The sequence below is a fragment of the Pecten maximus genome, chromosome 19, assembly GCF_902652985.1.
Source record: "Pecten maximus chromosome 19, xPecMax1.1, whole genome shotgun sequence".
In the NCBI taxonomy this organism is placed as follows: Eukaryota; Metazoa; Mollusca; class Bivalvia; order Pectinida; family Pectinidae; genus Pecten; species Pecten maximus.
The window spans coordinates 31,024,660-31,047,319 of NC_047033.1; the positions used below are offsets into that span (position 1 = coordinate 31,024,660).

General features: G+C 37.3%; 1 long non-coding RNA gene across 1 annotated transcript in view; it reads right to left on the reverse strand.

The window, feature by feature from the left end:
• Positions 1-19,781, reverse strand: part of LOC117317356 — a 31,869-nt gene extending 12,088 nt beyond the window's left edge. Inside the window, exon 1 of the long non-coding RNA XR_004530182.1 lies at positions 19,675-19,781. This is a non-coding gene — a long non-coding RNA (uncharacterized LOC117317356). The remainder of the gene's footprint in view (positions 1-19,674) is intronic.
• Positions 19,782-22,660: the final 2,879 nt, after the last annotated feature.

The following is a 22,660-nucleotide window of genomic DNA, read 5'->3' on the forward strand; positions in this document are numbered from 1 at the left end:
AATATATGATTTATCCATATACTGTATGTAAGGTAGGTGTTATGTCACATCTGATTTTATTGTATTTGCACCAAATTCCTAGCGACACTAAACGGTGTCGGATATAATTCCATGTTTTCATATAATAGCGCGCTCCGGCCCTACACCAGACATGGTGACAGGGCCATAGAAAACTCGGACTATTTATCAATATAACACAAAATTTTTACAGCTTTGTGTACATTACATAAAATAATTTGAAAAGGTTACATTTATAGCTGAGGATTAAGACAAGCTGGTTAAATTAGCAGTTGTAAAAATTATCATGAAATGCCTTTCCAGTTGGGGTACTCCCTAATGATGGACCATTTAGATTTGAAAATATTCCAATTTGTAAGTTATAAGAACTGAATGTAGATGTCTATGGCATGAGTCTTTATTATTAATACTTTAACCAACTGCAGTTAATATTATTCCAAAAATTCTGTATATTCTTTGTGAGGGAAGAGTGCAGTAAACATCACGAATGTCGGAATGACCACTTCGACTAACAGATATGATAGTTTTGTTAGCTTTATAAGATAAACGATCGGATTTCAGCATACTATCACTGACCTATGAAACATGTTTTTTTATGAAATACTAGCTGAGATAACGTATATCTGGACGACAATATGTCTGTCTCAGAGCAGTGCAGGAAGGGTATGACTTCGTTCTAATGAAGCAATCTGATCAGGTTCTGAATCACTAACGTTAATCGTAAACAAAGTTTAGTCCTAAGTAATTAAAGAAAAAATAAGGTAAACATGTGAACAAACAGTTTAACAACTTTTAAGCAACTTGCCTTTAATTCGTGTTGATAAATACTCTAGTGACAAACATCACACTACAGAGTTTCGGATGAAGCCCGTTTCCAAAAGGCGCTCCCATTTTGACCGATTGATCATGTGATCAGACGTGAACAGACAGATCATGTGATCGTTGATTTAATTACATATTTTGATACAGAAATATGACATCTAAAGAGACAATTAAATCTTTTGTAAGTTATTGATTTCTTATTTCGACTTTTCAACACACACAACAAAAATGAGACATATGGATACGAAACTACAAGTAAAGCTAGGATAGATGTTTACATAGAAAATAGCGGTAAAGTTGCGACATCATTTTAGGAAACAACTGAACAAAATTACTGTTTTGTCGAGTTTTTTACGTCAGATTTTAATGTTTTTATTCTTGCAAATACCGGTATTTTGAAAAGAATGTCAGTACGGTTCTTGTACCGAGTATACTGGTTCCCAACCCTTCTCGCACTTGGAACTCTGCGATGAATTTTTGATAACAGGCTACCACCAGACGTCTCAAATATATACATTTTTCGTGTCATAGCACTTTATTTGAAGTCTTGAAATTTTTCATACATGCATATATAGTTTAACTTCATCATATATGAACCAAAAGAAACTGCAAAAAATAAATACAAGAGGCCCAATGGGCCTGTATCGCTCACCTGGCTCTACAGCAACTTTGAAGTTGGTTGAGGTCATTTCTACAGATACTATGCTGATTACTTCTTTATTCAAATATCAGAGTAGGCTAGGTTTATTCATATTAATAAATTTTCTAGTCCTTTATTTCAGCATTCTATTGGCCTAATATCAGGTCTCAAAGGCTCTTGGCTATCGCAAAATTATTATTTACAGATTTAAGCCGATTTCACCCCTGTGACCTTGAATGTAGGTCAAGGTCATTCATTTGAACAAACTTGGTAGCCCTTCACCTCAGCATGCTTAAAGCCCAATATCAAGTCCCTGGGCCTCTTGGTTATTGCGAAGAAGTTGTTTGAAGATTATAGCCTATTTCACCCATGTGACCTTGAATGAAGGTCATTTATTTGAACAAACTTGGTAGCCCTTTATCCCAGCATGCTACAGGCCCAATATCAAGTCCCTGGGCCTCTTGGTTATTGATAAGATGTTGTTTGAAGATTACAGCCTATTTGCCCAATGTGACCTTGAATGAAGGTCAAGGTCATTTATTTGAACAAACTTGGTAGCCCTTGATCCCAGCATGCTACAGCCTAATATCAAGTCCCTGGGCCTCTTGGTTATTGAGAAGAAGTCGTTTGAAGATTATAGCCTATTTCACCCATGTGACCTTGAATGAAGGTCAAGGTCATTTCTTTGAACAAACTTGGTAGCCCTTCACCCCAGCATGCTACAGGCCCAATATCAAGTCCCTGGGCCTCTTGGCTATTCAGAAAAAGTCGTTTGAAGATTATAACCTATTTCACCTCTGTGACCTTGAATGAAGGTCAAGGTCATTTATTTGAACAAACTTGGTAGCCATTCACCCCAGCATGCTACAGGCCTAATATCAAGTCCCTGGGCCTCTTGGTTATTGCGAAGAAGTTGTTTGAAGATTATAGCCTATTTCACCCATGTGACCTTGAATGAAGGTCAAGGTCATTTATTTGAACAAACTTGGTAGCCCTTCACCCCAGCATGCTACAGGCCCAATATCAAGTCCCTGGGCCTCTTGGTTATTGCGAAGAAGTTGTTTGAAGATTATAGCCTATTTCACCCATGGGACCTTGAATGAAGGTCAAGGTCATTTATTTGAACAAACTTGGTAGCCCTTCACCCCAGCATGCTACAGGCCCAATATCAAGTCCCTGGGCCTCTTGGCTATTCAGAAGAAGTCGTTTGAAGATTATAGCCTATTTCACCTCTGTGACCTTGAATGAAGGTCAAGGTCATTTATTTGAACAAACTTGGTAGCCCTTCACCCCAGCATGCTACAGGCCCAATATCAAGTACCTGGGCCTCTTGGTTATTGCGAAGAAGTTGTTTGAAGATTATAGCCTATTTCAACCATGTGACCTTGAATGAAGGTCAAGGTCATTTCTTTGAACAAACTTGGTAGCCCTTTATCCCAGCATGCTACAGGCCCAATATCAAGTCCCTGGGCCTCTTGGTTATTGCGAAGAAGTTGTTTGAAGATTATAGCCTATTTCACCTCTGTGACCTTGAATGAAGGTCAAGGTCATTTATTTGAACAAACTTGGTAGCCCTTCACCCCAGCATGCTACAGGCCTAATATCAAGTCCCTGGGCCTCTTGGCTATTGCAGAAGAAGTCGTTTGAAGATTATAGCCTATTTCACCTCTGTGACCTTGAATGAAGGTCAAGGTCATTTATTTGAACAAACTTGGTAGCCCTTCACCCCAGCATGCTACAGGCCCAATATCAAGTCCCTGGGCCTCTTGGTTATTGCGAAGAAGTCGTTTGAAGATTATAGCCTATTTCACCCATGTGACCTTGAATGAAGGTCAAGGTCATTTCTTTGAACAAACTTGGTAGCCCTTCACCCCAGCATGCTACAGGCCCAATATCAAGTCCCTGGGCCTCTTGGCTATTCAGAAGAAGTCGTTTGAAGATTATAGCCTATTTCACCTCTGTGACCTTGAATGAAGGTCAAGGTCATTTATTTGAACAAACTTGGTAGCCCTTCACCCCAGCATGCTACAGGCCCAATATCAAGTCCCTGGGCCTCTTGGTTATTGCGAAGAAGTTGTTTGAAGATTATAGCCTATTTCACCCATGTGACCTTGAATGAAGGTCAAGGTCATTTCTTTGAACAAACTTGGTAGCCCTTTATCCCAGCATGCTACAGGCCCAATATCAAGTCCCTGGGCCTCTTGGTTATTGCGAAGAAGTTGTTTGAAGATTATAGCCTATTTCACCTCTGTGACCTTGAATGAAGGTCAAGGTCATTCATTTGAACAAACTTGGTAGCCCTTCACCCCAGCATGCTACAGGCCTAATATCAAGTCCTTGGGCCTCTTGGTTATTGAGAAGAAGTTGTTTGAAGATTATAGCCTATTTCACCTCTGTGACCTTGAATGAAGGTCAAGGTCATTTATTTGAACAAACTTGGTAGCCCTTTGCCCCAGCATGCTACAGGCCTAATATCAAGTCCCTGGGCCTCTTGGTTATTGAGAAGAAGTTGTTTGAAGATTACAGCCTATTTGCCCCATGTGACCTTGAATGAAGGTCAAGGTCATTTCTTTGAACAAACTTGGTAGCCCTTGATCCCAGCATGCTACAGGCCTAATATCAAGTCCCTGGGCCTCTTGGTTATTGCGAAGAAGTTGTTTGAAGATTATAGCCTATTTCACCCATGGGACCTTGAATGAAGGTCAAGGTCATTTATTTGAACAAACTTGGTAGCCCTTCACCCCAGCATGCTACAGGCCCAATATCAAGTCCCTGGGCCTCTTGGCTATTCAGAAGAAGTCGTTTGAAGATTATAGCCTATTTCACCTCTGTGACCTTGAATGAAGGTCAAGGTCATTTATTTGAACAAACTTGGTAGCCCTTCACCCCAGCATGCTACAGGCCCAATATCAAGTACCTGGGCCTCTTGGTTATTGCGAAGAAGTTGTTTGAAGATTATAGCCTATTTCAACCATGTGACCTTGAATGAAGGTCAAGGTCATTTCTTTGAACAAACTTGGTAGCCCTTTATCCCAGCATGCTACAGGCCCAATATCAAGTCCCTGGGCCTCTTGGTTATTGCGAAGAAGTTGTTTGAAGATTATAGCCTATTTCACCTCTGTGACCTTGAATGAAGGTCAAGGTCATTTATTTGAACAAACTTGGTAGCCCTTCACCCCAGCATGCTACAGGCCTAATATCAAGTCCCTGGGCCTCTTGGCTATTCAGAAGAAGTCGTTTGAAGATTATAGCCTATTTCACCTCTGTGACCTTGAATGAAGGTCAAGGTCATTTATTTGAACAAACTTGGTAGCCCTTCACCCCAGCATGCTACAGGCCCAATATCAAGTCCCTGGGCCTCTTGGTTATTGCGAAGAAGTTGTTTGAAGATTATAGCCTATTTCACCTCTGTGACCTTGAATGAAGGTCAAGGTCATTTATTTGAACAAACTTGGTAGCCCTTCACCCCAGCATGCTACAGGCCCAATATCAAGTCCCTGGGCCTCTTGGTTATTGCGAAGAAGTCGTTTGAAGATTATAGCCTATTTCACCCATGTTACCTTGAATGAAGGTCAAGGTCATTTCTTTGAACAAACTTGGTAGCCCTTCACCCCAGCATGCTACAGGCCCAATATCAAGTCCCTGGGCCTCTTGGCTATTCAGAAGAAGTCGTTTGAAGATTATAGCCTATTTCACCTCTGTGACCTTGAATGAAGGTCAAGGTCATTTATTTGAACAAACTTGGTAGCCCTTCACCCCAGCATGCTACAGGCCCAATATCAAGTCCCTGGGCCTCTTGGTTATTGCGAAGAAGTTGTTTGAAGATTATAGCCTATTTCAACCATGTGACCTTGAATGAAGGTCAAGGTCATTTCTTTGAACAAACTTGGTAGCCCTTTATCCCAGCATGCTACAGGCCCAATATCAAGTCCCTGGGCCTCTTGGTTATTGCGAAGAAGTTGTTTGAAGATTATAGCCTATTTCACCTCTGTGACCTTGAATGAAGGTCAAGGTCATTCATTTGAACAAACTTGGTAGCCCTTCACCCCAGCATGCTACAGGCCTAATATCAAGTCCTTGGGCCTCTTGGTTATTGAGAAGAAGTTGTTTGAAGATTATAGCCTATTTCACCTCTGTGACCTTGAATGAAGGTCAAGGTCATTTATTTGAACAAACTTGGTAGCCCTTTGCCCCAGCATGCTACAGGCCTAATATCAAGTCCCTGGGCCTCTTGGTTATTGAGAAGAAGTTGTTTGAAGATTACAGCCTATTTGCCCCATGTGACCTTGAATGAAGGTCAAGGTCATTTCTTTGAACAAACTTGGTAGCCCTTGATCCCAGCATGCTACAGGCCTAATATCAAGTCCCTGGGCCTCTTGGTTATTGAGAAGAAGTCGTTTGAAGATTATAGCCTATTTCACCCATGTGACCTTGAATGAAGGTCAAGGTCATTTCTTTGAACAAACTTGGTAGCCCTTCACCCAAGCAAGCTACAGGCCCAATATCAAGTCCCTGGGCCTCTTGGTTATTGAGAAGAAGTTGTTTGAAGACTACAGCCTATTTGCCCCATGTGACCTTGAATGAAGGTCAAGGTCATTTCTTTGAACAAACTTGGTAGCCCTTTATCCCAGCATGCTACAGGCCTAATATCAAGTCCCTGGGCCTCTTGGTTATTGAGAAGAAGTTGTTTGAAGATTATAGCCTATTTCACCTCTGTGACCTTGAATGAAGGTCAAGGTCATTTCTTTGAACAAACTTGGTAGCCCTTCACCCCAGCATGTTACAGGCCCAATATGAAGTTCCTGAGCCTCTTGGTTATTGAGAAGAAGTTGTTTAAATGAAAAAGTTGACGCCGGACAGACGGACGGACGACGGACGCCGCACCATGGCATAAGCTCACTTGCCCTTCGGGCAGGTGAGCTAAAAACTGAATGGTTATATAATGAAAGCGAGAGGTTTTGACGTCACATCTCGTAGATGATTGTAACATGGCAGGAGTAAACGTCCCTATAAAAATATAAACACATTATGTGGCGGTTGAAATATTATCTCTTCAAAATAAAGGCGGTTGAAATATTATCTCTTCAAAATAAATCCATCTTTATTTATTTTCTCATTCATGCAGGTCCTTGGTTTTTACTTACAATCAGATCCACGTAAAATATTTGACTGTCTGTCACCTGCGTACTAGCTAGCCGAGTACTTGTGTGCCTACTATGTGTAGATATAATGTTTTTGTTAAAATCAATAGGCTCTGGTGGCATTCAAAGTCGATGTCAAATTAAATATATTTCTTTTGGGGGATTTTATGAGAATTATAACAAACAATTAGATTCTACAACATTCATAATATAGATCTACTATCGAGATAAATTGGTTGTGTATTGTGTCGGTATGTACGAGTTGTCTCCCGTGATTACGGAGATAGCCGCTTGAGGTACCAAACGATTGGTTCCGCAATGAAATCCTATAGCTGATGCTATAATGTGAGGCACGCCTCCCATAAACAAGAGGCCCATGGGGCCTGTATCGCTCACCTGGTTGGATTTGACCAAATGTCAAAATAATGTTCATGTTCAATTCCTTTTGTTTGTTAACCTCAAACAATGCTACATTTTTGTATTTATGGTTATAGCGTGGGGATCCCAACTGCTTTAAAGAAATAATGAAGTCCAGACTCTCTGAGTTTACAACATGCATTTATAACTTTATGACTAGTAGTGATTTAAAGGAATTACCTCTATTTCCCATACGGGGCCTGCCCCTTTTGGCCCCTTGGGGGTCAGAGTAACCATTTATGCAAAATCTGTTCCCCTTCCCCAAAGGATGTTTCTGACCAAATTGGGTTCAAATCCATTCATAACTTTATGACTAGTAGTGATTTTAAGGAATTACCTCTATTTCCCCCATTAGGCCCCGCCCCTTTGGCCCCTTGGGGGTCAGAGTCACCATTTATGCAAAATCTGTTCCCCTTCCCCAAAGAATGTTTCTTACTAAATTGGGTTCAAATGCATTCTTAACTTTATGACTAGTGGCGATTTGAAGGAATTACCTCAATTTCCCCTATTGGGCCCCGCCCCTTTGGCCCCTTAGGGGTCAGAGTCACCATTTATGCAAAATCTGTTTCCATGCCCCAAAGGATGTTTCTGACCAAATTTGGTCAAAATCCAATAAGAACTTTTTGACTAGTAGCGATTTGAACCAAATGTTGACGGACGGACGGACGGACGACGGACGCTTTCACCATGGCATAAGCTCACCGGACCTTCGGTCCAGGTGAGCTAAAAAGGGCAATGTAAGGGACATAGCTGGGAATAGACAACAGACACGGTAAGGAACATAACTGGGGATAGATGACAGACAAGGTAAGGGGCATAACTGGGGATAGACAACAGACAAGGTAAGGGACATAACTGGGGATAGATGACAGACAAGGTAAGGGACATAACTGGGGATAGACGACAGACAAGGTAAGGGACATAACTGGGGATAGACGACATACAAGGTAAGGGACATAACTGAGGATAGACGACAGACAAGGTAAGGGACATAACTGGGGATAGACGACATACAAGGTAAGGGACATAACTGGGGATAGACGACAGACAAGGTAAGGGACATAACTGGGGATAGATGACAGACAAGGTAAGGGACATGGCTGGGGATAGACGACAGACAAGGTAAGGGACATGGCTGGGGATAGACGACAGACAAGGTAAGGGACATAACTGGGGATAGACGACAGACAAGGTAAGGGACATAACTGGTGATAGATGACAGACAAGGTAAGGGACATAACTGGTGATAGATGACAGACAAGGTAAGGGACATAACTGGGGATAGATGACAGACAAGGTAAGGGACATAACTGGTGATAGATGACAGACAAGGTAAGGGACATAACTGGTGATAGATGACAGACAAGGTAAGGGACATAACTGGGGATAGATGACAGACAAGGTAAGGGACATAACTGGGGATAGATGACAGACAAGGTAAGGGACATAACTGGTGATAGATGACAGACAAGGTAAGGGACATAACTGGGGATAGATGACAGACAAGGTAAGGGACATAACTGGGGATAGATGACAGACAAGGTAAGGGACATAACTGGTGATAGACGACAGACAAGGTAAGGGACGTAACTGGGGATAGACGACAGACAAGGTAAGGGACATAACTGGGGATAGACGACAGACAAGGTAAGGGACATAACTGGGGATAGACCACAGACAAGGTAAGGGACATAACTGGGGATAGACCACAGACAAGGTAAGGGACATAACTGGGGATAGATGACAGACAAGGTAAGGGACATAACTGGGGATAGATGACAGACAAGGTAAGGGACATAACTGGGGATAGACGACAGACAAGGTAAGGGACGTAACTGGGGATAGATGACAGACAAGGTAAGGGACATAACTGGGGATAGATGACAGACAAGGTAAGGGACATAACTGGTGATAGATGACAGACAAGGTAAGGGACATAACTGGTGATAGATGACAGACAAGGTAAGGGACATAACTGGGGATAGATGACAGACAAGGTAAGGGACATAACTGGGGATAGATGACAGACAAGGTAAGGGACATAACTGGTGATAGATGACAGACAAGGTAAGGGACATAACTGGTGATAGATGACAGACAAGGTAAGGGACATAACTGGGGATAGATGACAGACAAGGTAAGGGACATAACTGGGGATAGATGACAGACAAGGTAAGGGACATAACTGGTGATAGACGACAGACAAGGTAAGGGACGTAACTGGGGATAGACGACAGACAAGGTAAGGGACATAACTGGGGATAGACGACAGACAAGGTAAGGGACATAACTGGGGATAGACGACAGACAAGGTAAGGGACATAACTGGGGATAGACCACAGACAAGGTAAGGGACATAACTGGGGATAGATGACAGACAAGGTAAGGGACATAACTGGGGATAGATGACAGACAAGGTAAGGGACATAACTGGGGATAGACGACAGACAAGGTAAGGGACGTAACTGGGGATAGACAACAGACAAGGTAAGGGACATAACTGGGGATAGATGACAGACAAGGTAAGGGACATAACTGGGGATAGACGACAGACAAGGTAAGGGACATAACTGGGGATAGACGACATACAAGGTAAGGGACATAACTGAGGATAGACGACAGACAAGGTAAGGGACATAACTGGGGATAGACGACATACAAGGTAAGGGACATAACTGGGGATAGACGACAGACAAGGTAAGGGACATAACTGGGGATAGATGACAGACAAGGTAAGGGACATGGCTGGGGATAGACGACAGACAAGGTAAGGGACATGGCTGGGGATAGACGACAGACAAGGTAAGGGACATAACTGGGGATAGACGACAGACAAGGTAAGGGACATAACTGGTGATAGATGACAGACAAGGTAAGGGACATAACTGGGGATAGATGACAGACAAGGTAAGGGACATAACTGGTGATAGATGACAGACAAGGTAAGGGACATAACTGGGGATAGATGACAGACAAGGTAAGGGACATAACTGGTGATAGATGACAGACAAGGTAAGGGACATAACTGGTGATAGATGACAGACAAGGTAAGGGACATAACTGGGGATAGATGACAGACAAGGTAAGGGACATAACTGGGGATAGATGACAGACAAGGTAAGGGACATAACTGGTGATAGATGACAGACAAGGTAAGGGACATAACTGGTGATAGATGACAGACAAGGTAAGGGACATAACTGGGGATAGATGACAGACAAGGTAAGGGACATAACTGGGGATAGATGACAGACAAGGTAAGGGACATAACTGGTGATAGACGACAGACAAGGTAAGGGACGTAACTGGGGATAGACGACAGACAAGGTAAGGGACATAACTGGGGATAGACGACAGACAAGGTAAGGGACATAACTGGGGATAGACGACAGACAAGGTAAGGGACATAACTGGGGATAGACCACAGACAAGGTAAGGGACATAACTGGGGATAGATGACAGACAAGGTAAGGGACATAACTGGGGATAGATGACAGACAAGGTAAGGGACATAACTGGGGATAGACGACAGACAAGGTAAGGGACGTAACTGGGGATAGATGACAGACAAGGTAAGGGACATAACTGGGGATAGATGACAGACAAGGTAAGGGACATAACTGGTGATAGATGACAGACAAGGTAAGGGACATAACTGGTGATAGATGACAGACAAGGTAAGGGACATAACTGGGGATAGATGACAGACAAGGTAAGGGACATAACTGGGGATAGATGACAGACAAGGTAAGGGACATAACTGGTGATAGATGACAGACAAGGTAAGGGACATAACTGGTGATAGATGACAGACAAGGTAAGGGACATAACTGGGGATAGATGACAGACAAGGTAAGGGACATAACTGGGGATAGATGACAGACAAGGTAAGGGACATAACTGGTGATAGACGACAGACAAGGTAAGGGACGTAACTGGGGATAGACGACAGACAAGGTAAGGGACATAACTGGGGATAGACGACAGACAAGGTAAGGGACATAACTGGGGATAGACCACAGACAAGGTAAGGGACATAACTGGGGATAGACCACAGACAAGGTAAGGGACATAACTGGGGATAGATGACAGACAAGGTAAGGGACATAACTGGGGATAGATGACAGACAAGGTAAGGGACATAACTGGGGATAGACGACAGACAAGGTAAGGGACGTAACTGGGGATAGATGACAGACAAGGTAAGGGACATAACTGGGGATAGACGACAGACAAGGTAAGGGACATAACTGGGGATAGACGACAGACAAGGTAAGGGACATAACTGGGGATAGACGACAGACAAGGTAAGGGACATAACTATATACAATGTATGTAGTATACTTAGTATGGGGTAGTATACTTAGGATGTGGTAGTATACTTAGGATGTGGTAGTATACTTAGGATGTGGTAGTATACTTAGGAGGTGGTAGTATACTTAGGATGTGGTAGTAAACTTAGGATGTGGTAGTAAACTTAGTATGTTGTGGTATACTTAGGATGTGGTAATATACTTAGGATGTGGTAGTAAACTTTGTATGTTGTGGTATACTTAGGATGTGGTAATATACTTAGGATGTGGTAGTAAACTTAGTATGTTGTGGTATACTTAGGATGTGGTAGTAAACTTTGTATGTTGCAGTATGTGGTAATATATCAAGGGTGTAAAAAAATTGCCCCGGGCAAGTAGAGCTCAGAAAGCCACTTGCCCGAATGCAATTTCTACTTGCCCCAGTGTTCGTTTCATTAAAATATATAAGAAGACCACATCAAAAATTGTATTTAATAGAGAGCGCAGCTCGAACGGGCAAAGCCCGTTCGCATAGCGAACTTAATGGTAGAGATGTGTCAGAAACCCCCCCTTTTCCCCCAATATACGTTCAAAATTTTTCTCAGTAACCGGAAACAGGAAGTCACGACAAGATCCAGTGTTGCGCAAAACTGTATTCAAAGTCACATTCTCGGGAGATAACAAAATATCAACATTTTAAAAATACGCAAATGTTGACTTCACACTAGTTAGAATTTGTTGATAAAATTTATCACTAACAATTTCTTAATTTTTAATATTCAAAACGTCACGGTATAATTAACGGAAAGTACAACGACAGTCGATCCTGTCATTTTGATTGGTCGATATAAATAAAACCGGAAAGACATCCCCACAGTGGATATCGTTTGCATCAGTGACAGTGCTGAATTTGTAAACACTTGGGAGAAAATTTGACGTTTTGCTACCTTAGTTTTTAATTAAATGTATTCCTACAACAATTTTTAAGTGGGTTTGAGGTCGAGATGTTTGACACTACATTGTTTTATACTTTGTGTGCAGTGCTCGGTCGTGTAACCATGTGTGAACCATGTTATTGTTAGCGTAACATCGGTCGTAGCAAAGGGACAGGTCAAGTCTTATATTAAAACATAGTCAGAAACACCTATATATAATGCCCTTGTGATCGTTGCGAGCAGAGATGTTCTTCCACATTCAGTTCCTAAATTGTTGACTCATTCATTGCATGTGATGATTAATAGTCGGTCTCAATGGACCATATTTATGTAATAACACACAATAATGGCGACTGGTCAATTTTAACTAAAACAGCATATTTCTTAATCAAAAGTGGTAAATTGTACTAAATACAGTGTACTTGAATATCAAATTATATAACTGTCTTTTATGAATCTTTATCAATATAGATTTAACATAAAGTAACAAAGTTTAACATGCATATGTATTAAAAATAAATAAACATTCTTAGTAGACTACACTACTGTTTATTTCCAGAGTTGGGCCAGTCCCTGCCACTGAGGTCTGCATGATAATCCTAGACATAAAACTTACCATCAACATAATAAAATTAGTTCAAAGAAATAAATTGCCATATATATCCTATATTTTCAGAAATTATCCACATGTTCAAATAGATTCAATGTTTGTTTCACATATATGAAATATGATAACATATAATATAATTTCAGGCAAAAATAAGCTTGTTTGTTATTTCAACTGATCATGAGTATAACAATATGTTTCCAATGATTGATTGATCAATTTGTGTTATGAGATACATAATCCTGATATCTGACCAACTTTAATAAGGTTATTAAGTTCAGCTACTGACAATGATGTTTGTAAACATCTCACTTTAATTAGTAAATACATTTGTATTAATTGTTTTATAATTAAAATTATGGTATTATCTACCTTACTACTGATACTATTTTGATTAAATAAACCGGAAATGAAGGGTTTTTTTTGTTAAAACCAAATGTGATAAACAATGTATTAAAAAGGAGCTCAACATTTTGCAAAAATTCTTGTACTTTCTCACATTCCCACAGTGTGTGAAGAATATTCTCTATCTCTGACAGTAATACATTGTTGTTACTGTAAACTTATTAGGTTGATATCATTATCATTTCAGTTTCTGTTGAATTTTTACAATGTTTCAATTAATTAACTGATCCCTGCATAAAAAGCAAGTAAATTAATTTTGCAAATTGTACTATATTAAACAAAAGACACTTTTCATTAATATATTGTAAGATTTGTTATTAGACTGATGAGTTCAGTGAAATTTTTATTCATTGTGAAGTGTCATACACATGTGAAAGACAATAAGTTGAACAGCAATATAATTTTAGGATTCTGGCATTATTGAAATATCAAAAACAGAAAAAGGAACCAATACAGACAACATCAATGACCTTAATCAACTTAATGAAAAGTTGAATTTATCAAGACTTCCAAAAATGTCAACTCTTCATATATAAAGTTCATAACATGTAATAAAAACACATAAGGCCACTGTCTATGTCATTTTAACAATTTGTATCAAATATTTAATATGTAATTTATTAATTTATTTAGATGAAAGATGATAATTATTTGATAAGTACAGAAATAATACTGCATGTATTTAATTTGAATACATATATCTATAAATTCAATTTGAGTTATCTTCAATTTATACAGATATCTGTATTTAATAGAATTTTTTTTAAATAAAAAGAAATATCTCTTATTCAATTTCTGAATTAAATGGGTACAAACCAAATTGGTTGCCATATTATAACCATAAGACTTTTTTTCTATTTAAATACACATATCTGTTTATTTAACATTTAGACATATTTATAAGCATTTTAAATCGTCTGTAATTTAATGAGATACGTTTCTGTTTTAGATACAGTAAGGATATATATATTGAACAGACAATATCATATAGATACATTGTATCTATATTTCAAATAAAGATATCTCTATTTGTATCAGTATTTTAAAAACAGAGAGCTCTATTTTGTCAACAAGTAGATCTAGGTATAGTTTTGTATCTCTAGGCCTAGTTTAAATAAATATTTCTGAATTAAATGGGTAAAACTTAAACTGGCATAACATATGGATCTGACATTATCAGACAGATATACAGTAAAACCTCGTTATAATGCCACCCGTTATACCGCCAAACTCGCTTATCGCCATGAATTTATTCAGAACGGATTTCCTTCCATGCTAATGCACCCGTTTTACCGCCAAACTCGCCTACCGCCATCATATTTCCGAAACAAACAGTTAAATTAACATTATCTTGACCTCGTTAATATCGCCAAATTTAGTCCAGAATGACGTGTGTGTTTAGATGTTATTGTGACGTGACTGACAGGTAGGCTAATTAGCTGTACGCCTGTGAGCACGTGTATGTACACACATGAAATCAATCGACCATGGCTAATCCTTTGTGGTTTTTCTACAGGTAAGTTTACAGGTAAGGTATCCTAAATAAAGCTCACTTCTGTGATTTGTACTTACTATTTTGTCGTTTTCTTTCATTTCCGAAATGAACACGCCAAAGCGAAGACGGAATAGTTTAGACTTTGACAAGAAAACTTATGAATGGCAAACCCGATATACCACCAAAATTTCGGAGAACAGAAGGTGGCGTTATATCGAGGTTTTACTGTATTATCAAACGGCTTAGGAAAGTACATTCCCTATAGGTGTCATATTATCACACCTGATTTTTTTACATCACGAATTATTTTTTTAATATTAATAATAATGAAATAGATTTAGAATTCTTGGTAGATCTATAAAAGAAACAAATTAGGCTAGTGATTAGTACCATAGTATCATGAGCGCAACCTAGCGGAGAGAAATGGTACTTTTTGCCCCCCCCCCCCCACTTTTTGACATCCAAAATCTTAAAAAGAGGAAAAACACGAATTTATATATTCATTTCGATAAATATCTGTATACTTTCGAACCGATAATGTTTTCTTGAAGGCAACGATCAAAACTTTATCTTGTACATCCGGAACATTCCGACAATTATACTAGTATATCAATCCTCAGACCTGTGTGTCAGTTGTCTGCAATAGCCTGGTAAGTCAATATTTATATCTTAATACGAAATTTTGCTTACCTTCATCTCATAGATTCAAAAAGTTGATGATAATTTGTGAAGTTAATTGAGTTCATAATGAGAACAAGACAGAAACACAACATGAATAAGAATGCGCGGTTTTAACGTGAATAGAGTGATACTAATTACCGACAGGTACGAGGAAATACCAAAAAAAATCGTTTCGGTAGAAGTCCGGGTCGTTTCGGGAGACATGAGCCAGTCGTTTCGCTACTTTCTAACATGAATTAATCTGTTTTTAAAACGATTCATAATTAATATACAGTCAGTATAAACACCTATTACGCTTCAGATATTTTGATTATGACAACAAATATATCGATACTACAAACGGCATTGTTTTAACCCCCAAGCGCAGTGTTTTCTTTAAACCAGCACTGGTGGTTCTTTCCTTTATGATCGTACCTAAACACATTTTCATTTGGTTCATATTTTCAAACTTCTATTACAGAAGCAATACAATCAAAATTGGTATGTAACCCATGCCCGCGAGAAATAAAGGCTATACAGGGTGATTTCATTACTTTTTTTTTTTATTTCGTATTAGGTTTGTTAAATCATTACGTTTATACATGTAGGTATGGAATTAAATATGTTAAGTTAGAGAAATATATACATACATGTATAGAAATACGTAAAGTTAGAGAAATATATACAAGTATAGAAATACGTTAAGTTAGAGAAATATAAACCTGTATAGAAATACGTAAAGTTAGAGAAATATAAACCTGTATAGAAATACGTAAAGTTAGAGAAATATAAACATGTATAGAAATACGTAAAGTTAGAGAAATATATACATGTATATAAATACGTAAAGTTAGAGAAATATAAACATGTATCTAAATACGTAAAGTTAGAGAAATATAAACATGTATAGAAATACGTAAAGTTAGAGAAATATATACATGTATATAAATACGTAAAGTTAGAGAAATATATACATGTATATAAATACGTAAAGTTAGAGAAATATATACATGTATATAAATACGTAAAGTTAGAGAAATATAAACATGTATAGAAATACGTAAAGTTAGAGAAATATATACATGTATATAAATACGTAAAGTTAGAGAAATATAAACCTGTATAGAAATACGTAAAGTTAGAGAAATATAAACATGTATAGAAATACGTAAAGTTAGAGAAATATAAACATGTATCTAAATACGTAAAGTTAGAGAAATATAAACATGTATAGAAATACGTAAAGTTAGAGAAATATATACAAGTATAGAAATACGTAAAGTTAGAGAAATATAAACATGTATAGAAATACGTAAAGTTAGAGAAATATATACATGTATATAAATACGTAAAGTTAGAGAAATATATACATGTATATAAATACGTAAAGTTAGAGAAATATATACATGTATATAAATACGTAAAGTTAGAGAAATATATACATGTATATAAATACGTAAAGTTAGAGAAATATATACATGTATATAAATACGTAAAGTTAGAGAAATATAAACATGTATAGAAATACGTAAAGTTAGAGAAATATATACATGTATATAAATACGTAAAGTTAGAGAAATATAAACCTGTATAGAAATACGTAAAGTTAGAGAAATATAAACATGTATAGAAATACGTAAAGTTAGAGAAATATAAACATGTATCTAAATACGTAAAGTTAGAGAAATATAAACATGTATAGAAATACGTAAAGTTAGAGAAATATATACAAGTATAGAAATACGTAAAGTTAGAGAAATATAAACATGTATAGAAATACGTAAAGTTAGAGAAATATATACATGTACATAAATACATAAAGTTAGAGAAATATAAACATGTATAGAAATATGTGAAGTTAGAGAAATATATACATGTATATAAATACGTAAAGTTAGAGAAATATATACAAGTATAGAAATACGTAAAGTTAGAGAAATATAAACATGTACATAAATACGTAAAGTTAGAGAAATATAAACATGTACATAAATACGTAAAGTTAGAGAAATATATACATGTATATAAATACGTAAAGTTAGAGAAATATATACATGTATATAAATACGTAAAGTTAGAGAAATATATACATGTATATAAATACGTAAAGTTAGAGAAATATAAACATGTACATAAATACGTAAAGTTAGAGAAATATATACATGTATATAAATACGTAAAGTTAGAGAAATATATACAAGTATATAAATACGTAAAGTTAGAGAAATATAAACATGTACATAAATACGTAAAGTTAGAGAAATATATACATGTATATAAATACGTAAAGTTAGAGAAATATATACATGTATATAAATACGTAAAGTTAGAGAAATATAAACATGTACATAAATACGTAAAGTTAGAGAAATATATACATGTATATAAATACGTAAAGTTAGAGAAATATATACAAGTATAGAAATACGTAAAGTTAGAGAAATATAAACATGTACATAAATACGTAAAGTTAGAGAAATATAAACATGTATAGAAATATGAGAAGTTAGAGAAATATAAACATGTATATAAATACGTAAAGTTAGAGAAATATATACATGTATATAAATATGTAAACTTAGACTAGCATTCGGTAATCCAGTCTATTCGTCTGCGAGATCTGCTGTCCCGTCACCTTGTCATAGCTAGACTTATTCTACGCTTAGTTTTTGTAGTAAGTTATCTAAATCATAATTCTTGTTGATATATACTTTAATATTATATATCTTATATATATATCTTACGCTAAATAAAGCATGTATTTAAATTCACATGATATTTGAGGCAGTGATACGACCAGTCTGTTTTACATTTCACACCATCGGAAACTGTACTACGTTCCGCATAGATGAAACAAAGCACATGGGATTTACTATTCTAGTAGACTAGATTATGTGTGCTTGTTTCTCGAATTCCATGGGCACCGGGATTGCTGCGCTGTCACATAGGCCATGCCTAAAATTATATTATTAAATAGAAAATATTTACAATCCATAATTGAAAGAAAAGCATATGTATTTTAATTTAAATTGTAGTTTGGTTTTTTTTTATTATTATTGTCTCTTTTTCTTATTTTTGTTAATTCCTGAATTATGGTCCGGAACACAATCCGACTATCAGTCACACATGTCAAACTTCCTGTTTTGATAAACAAAGATCGTTTTACAGATAAAAAAAATCTTTCCTTTGCCTAATAAGAACATTTGGTCAAATATTACAGTATGTAACCTCTTTCAAACATTATTTTATACTTTAACTGCAGTTTCTTTTATTTTCATCAGTTTGAAAGTCATAAAAACGTTCGTGAAGAGAAGGCTTCAGAGTGCCACCAGCGACCTACTTTTGCCACTTCGGAAATTTGATTTCTCAACACGGAAAATAAAAATAATTCAACTAGTAATTGTTTATTTTAATGTGTTTTAGCATACTTCTACACTTCTATCATTCTGATAAATTCTTAATCACACAGAATTCAGGATAAAAATGGGCCCCATTCCCAAAACAAAATTATTTTATGTCAGCCGAATTCCTTAAAGTTGCTATATCAAACTACAACTGTCAAATTAAAAATGGCCACCTGTCGGCCATCTTGTTTTTCGAAACGTCACAAAACGTAACATGTACAACTAGGCTAATGACCAAGGAAAGCCTGCAAATAAAATTTGATCCATGAAGAGCTTTCTGAGAAATAGCGGCAACATGAGAAATAGCGGCAACAACCTTCAACTGTCAAAATTCAAAATGGTGATTGGTGGGCTAATTAATTAAAGTTGGATCTGGAATTAAGGCGTCTCTCATCATAATTCCCCTGATACCATACCGTATACCTACAAAACTGTTCGGTCATACCCAAGTGAACACATCACCCAATTATGACATTCCATTGACAACATAGCTTGGCTAATGACTTCATCGGAATTTCATTTTTTTTTACTTTCGATTTTGGTTATGTTTCCATTGATAACACAATTTCTCGATAAAATGCCGTAAATCTGTAAATGTCTCTCGGCTATTGTCGGACTGAAATCAAGGACGTCTTTTGACTGTTATTAGGAGACAAATCTGTAATCCAGTACCAAATATACAAACACTTTAATCTCCCAACAGCTCGAACAGGGAAGTGATAAAACTGGTCACGACCGGACCACGCTCGCCTCAGATATTATAAAAAAAACAAGTTATAAACAGGCAGTAGGGTACATAACACTATTAGTAACAAGACTGACAACACATTAAACTGACCTGGTGTTGTATTAACTTGGTGATCCTCTCCGTCTGACAAAGTTTCCAAAGAAACTAGCCTCCGCTGAAACGATGTCGAGTGTTGAGAGCCATCGTCGACCGGTAGGTGTCAGGTCGTTTCGGTATTTTTCGGAACTCGTTTCGGGACATTCGGAAGTCGTTTCCGTAGAAGTCCGGGTCGTTTCGGGAGACATGAGCAAGTCGTTTCGGTACTTTCAATCAACATTAGAATAAACACATTAATTAACATGAATTAATCTGTTTTTAAAACTATATATACATATTTACTGTAAATGTCTATGTCTCTGTCTTTATCAAACGGGTGTATAAGCTGATCCTACATATATGTCTTGTCTTAGTGTATTTCCATTCAGGAGCTGTCCAGATATTCACAACCTTAAAGGGCATATATTGGACCACATTCCACTAATGGTAGCGTTTAGAATAGATGAGGAGAGCGAAATTTAAAGTACAATATATATGAAGCTGCTAAACACGGATGCTAAAATCACTGGCCATGATATGCACAAAGCCATGATTGAAAACGTGAAGAGTTCAAAATTTAAAGTGCATGTTGTGATCACGATTTAAACTTTTTTGCCTACATTTTTAACACGAGCATGAACTATGGTAATACGATATATACATTTGTCAGTGCTCTAAGATAGTATATAGGTCTCTGATCTAAAGAAGGATTTGACGTGAGTAAACTCACATTTCACATTTTTGAATACTGGTCGCAATGATAGGTGTTGATTTTTTTAATTCAGTTTTTTTCCTATTATTTTTAATTGTGTAATTATTATGAAGTGATTGAGATCCTTGGTTTTACTATCCATTCGTGTGTCGCAAGTCCTATCTTATATTAAAACAAGACTTTAACAAGTTTGAGTGGGTTAGTATACCCATCGGGTTTAATTTAAACATATTTTATTTGTAATTTACAATTTGTTACAAAGGGATTGGGCACAAGTTTTCAAACTTATATTAAGCCCTCTCCCAATACAATTTTACATTGAGAGAAAATTCACATGATGGCAGTTTTATTTACATATTTACAATCTAATTTTATAAGAAATAGAGAGAAAGAGAGAGAGACAGGAGGGAAGGGAGACGGAGAGAGTGACGGAGAGAAAGGGGAAGAGGGGGGAGAGAGACAGAGAGAGAGAGAGAGAGAGAGACAGACAGAAGGAGATAGAGACGGAGAGAGTGACGGAGAGAAAGGGGAAGAGAGGGGAGTGGGAGAGGGGAGAGAGAGACAGAGAGACAGAGAGAGAGAGAGAGAGAGAGTATAGGAGTGGAGAGAGAAAGTATAGGAGTTTACGCCGACATCGCATAATATGGTGCGATCTGATTGCCTGCTGGCCATTTGTCCCCACAACTCTGCTGATAGCATCTCTCGCTATTTTTTTTTCTTTTTTTTTTCTAGTGGTTTTAATAATATGCTATATAGTGAAATCAAACAATAATCACATTTGGTGATAGCTTTATGTCACGAGAAACGTTAACGTGGAGAAATACATCTATTTTAACCAAGTTTTTTTCGGCGGCGAAGAAGTTTCTGCGCACGCGCAGTTATAATAAGCGGACAGAACAAGTGGAAGGCGCCGCACTCTACAGTTATAGAGGTAAGCTTCATGTGACGATTACAATAAGGTTGCATAGCCAAGTTTAATACTTGCAAAATGATAAAGTGATCTATTAAAGATGATTATTTATGTCACGCGCTTTCGTTTGAAAACTTATCGTACATCGGGGTCGGGGGGGTGGGGTGGGTAGGTACAGTACTGTTTTACTGTTTACTGATGTCTTACACTAACAGTAGTCTTACGTTAAGGTGAGTCCTATCCAGTGTACTGCTAGGACAAGAAACTGTTATTCGAATTGTCGCAAGCCCTAGTCCGTGATCAGTTGTTTCTAGTCAGTCGGGACGTCGTCCTAGACTGGATAAATCAAGTCATTTCGTCACCATGTGTTTTTAAAAGGACGAATCGTCCTACAAGTATTACAGTAGATTTCCCTATTTTTTCTGCATCAGATATATATGTACCTATGCTTGATCCACATTGAATTGAATTGAAACCACAGAAACCGAACACAAAGAGGTGTCCAGTTTACAAAAACAACACTTCAGGAAATTTAACGAACACAAAGGTGTCCAGTTTACAAAAACAACACTTCAAAAATGGCTGTTCGATGTTCAGGAAATTTCATGCACATAAACTTTGGCAAGTTGATAATAAGTTTTAATTTCTCAAAACTTTCTGCAGATAGTCTATACAGAACTCTGCAATCCTCCGCATTTTTAATGTCGACCAGAGCAGTACTCTGCAGCGCCAACGTTAAACCCCTACAACAACAACAACCGCATTTTTTGTTGTGGAGAAATGTGGAAAAAATGCGGAGAAATGTGGAGAATTCTTGCACAGGAATGCGGAGAAATGTGGAATCTTTAATTTTTGAGAAGATTTTAGTATTTAAAAAAAAAATACTGGCCCAGTAATAGTATTTCTTGCCCTGCACCATCTGACTATCATCTTTTCTTTTGCTTTCCAGAGATGGAGAAATATGAACTGGCTGCAATCACGTTCTATTTTGTTTTATGTCTGAGTTTTAAAGTTTCTGCTTTTTTTATACCATTTTTCGCGTCTCCACTTCTTCTAATTTCTGTTTTTATTGATTTACTGTTTGCTTTAGTTTTTCTTGTTTATGCCATATTTCTCCACTGCAACAATTGGTAAGTGTTTTCTTTTTACATTGCCAGTCGTACACATCTCTCCCAATGTCGGCAGTTTGCTTTAGATGTCGTGAAGATGTCGTAAGAGTGTCGTCCAAACTCGTACACGTGTCATGGACATCTCGCCGTATTGCATGTCGTACGACAAACCATGAGTCTTGCCGAGTTTAAGTGCTATTCAAATTCATTTTGTATATTTTGGTCATTATTTTGTTCTTTTGTAAAATTTATAATTCTATATCTTATATT